The sequence below is a fragment of the Lutra lutra genome, chromosome 7 (genome assembly GCF_902655055.1).
Source record: "Lutra lutra chromosome 7, mLutLut1.2, whole genome shotgun sequence".
Taxonomy (NCBI): domain Eukaryota; kingdom Metazoa; phylum Chordata; class Mammalia; order Carnivora; family Mustelidae; genus Lutra; species Lutra lutra.
Window position 1 is genome coordinate 47,266,599 of NC_062284.1, and position 2,458 is coordinate 47,269,056.

A 2,458-nucleotide genomic window follows, 5' to 3' on the forward strand; every position below is an offset into this window, starting at 1 on the left:
TTTTCTCCTAGTCTGTGCCTTATCTTTTTATCCTCTTACCACTGCCTTTCAAAGAGCAGAAGTTCTTACGTTGATTGATCAAGTTCAATTTGTCATTTTCTTCCTTGTATCAATCGTGTTTGGTGCTTATCTAAGAAATCTCTGCTTCATCCAAGGTCATGGAGACTTTTCTCCTGGGTTTTCTTCCAAGGTGTCATACTATTAGGTTTTACGTTTAAGTCTATGATCCTTTTTGAGTTAATTTTTATATTTGGTGCAAAGTATGGATGAAAGATTTCTGTTGTTTTGTTTGGCATATGGATATCCAATTGTCCCAGTACAATTTGTTGAGAAGACTCTTGTTCCTCCACTCAGTTATCTTGGAACATTTGTTCTAAACATTTGTTCAAATATCAATTGACCATTTACATGTGGGTCTATTTCTGGACTCTCTTCTGTTTCCCTGATCGATTTGGCTATCTCAAGGGTGATGCCACACTGTCCTTGTGACTGTAGCCTTATAGTAAGTCTTGAGGGCAGGTAGTGGGAGTCCTCCTGCTTTTTTTCCTCTTTTTTTCCAAAATTGTTTTTAGCTATTTTTTTTCCAAAATTGTTTTTAGGTCCTTTGCACTTCCCTATAGATTTTAGAATCAGTTTGTCAGTTTCAACCATAAATTTCCTGCTGGGGTTTCAGCTGGGATTATATCGGATCTATATGTGAATTTGGACAGAATTGACATCTTAGCAATATTGAGTTTTCTGATACATGAAGACGGTGTAGCTTTCCAATTATTTATCTATGCTTTTATTTCCTTGTCACACTATTTTGTCATCTTCACTGTACAGCTCTTTCATATCTTTTGTCAGATTGATCTGTTTTTTTTTTTTAAGTCGGCTTCATGCCCAGTGTGGACCCCAACAAGAGGCTTGAATTCACGACCCTGAGATCAAGACCTGAGCTGAGATCAAGAGTTGAATGCTTAACCAACTGAGCCACGCAGGTGCCCAGATTTATCTGTATTGAATATTTTTAAATGCTATTTTGAATAGCATTGAATAGTAGCGTTTTTTGTTTTGATTTCAAATTTTGATTATTGATACTTTCACTTTCAGGTAGCAGGAACTGGATTTACTTTGCCCCCTGAAAATAAGGGAGGGGGGAAAATCAGATAAAATATAAGAAACAATGTCTGTCAAGATATTGGATATTAGGCAATATAGGACAGTGATGGAAAACAAATGAGATGAGCTATGATTGTCCCAGATTACTGCCTAGAGAGCGTTTCCAGGCCCCAGCAGAGGGGCAGTGGTCCAGGTAGAGCTCAGCAGTCACCTTGAGTTGAAAAGATGGATCTGGGAGTCCAGGGAAGCTAAGGTAGCTAGAGTTTACAGGGAAGGGTACTAGAGAGGAGACACCATACAGGGAAAGTCAGAGTTCCTTCTGGTAATCAGCTGCATACTGGTTAGCACATGTGTGAGAAGGCTACCTGTGGCCAGGAAAGAACCTCCAAAGAATAGAAAGAACAGTACTGGGAGCTCTACAGGGCTCAGAATGGTGCTGGGGCCCCCAAACCAGAGTGTAAAATGTCATAGCTCATGGGGCACAGAGTACTATGAAAGCTCTGATCTCAGCAATGGGGAGAATTACCCTCCACCAAATGCTACTCTTGTCCACTTAATGAGGCTAAAAATCAAGACCTTAAAGAAGCAGACTCTTTCTAAGTAACCTAACCATGTCCCCAGACTAATCTCAAGAATGATTTTAGGAATTCAAAAGGGTTTTACCCGACAGGGGAAAAATCACAATACTCAGCGTCCAAGCAAAATTTCCAAAGAAGGAAAATACAACACACAGTGAGGAGAGGGTTAATGCATCTAGAAGAAAGGGTATTAAGACACCTATTATATTATTATATTATATTGTATTCCATGAGTTCAAGTAGCTAAAGGAAAGATTGACCATGTTAAGACCAAAAGCATAAAAAAAGATCAAATCAAACTAAAGATGAAAATCAGTGTCTGAAATGAAAAACATCGTGGACAGGGTTAATGACAGATTTAATATTACAGAAGGAAAGAGCACTGAATTTGAAGACATAGTCAAAGAAACTATCCAAGATGAAACACAGCAAGAAAAAAGAATTAGGGAAAAATCGACAGAGCATTAATGAACTATGTGGTGCTTTGAGGGGCCAAAGAGATGTGTAACTGGAATCCTTGAAGGAAGAAGGTAGTTAGAAATTAACAATGGAAAGATTTCTGGAAAATGAGCAAATATTTGGAAACTAAGTAACATACTTTGAAATAAACCATGGGTAAGATAGGAAATCAGAGGTAAATTAAAAGTATTTTCAACTGAATATGAATGAAAACACAACATCTACAAATTTGTGCATCTAAAGCAGTATATGGAGAAAAATTATAGCTCTAAAATGCCTATATTAAAAAGAAAATGTCCACAAGGGTGCCTGGTAGTGGG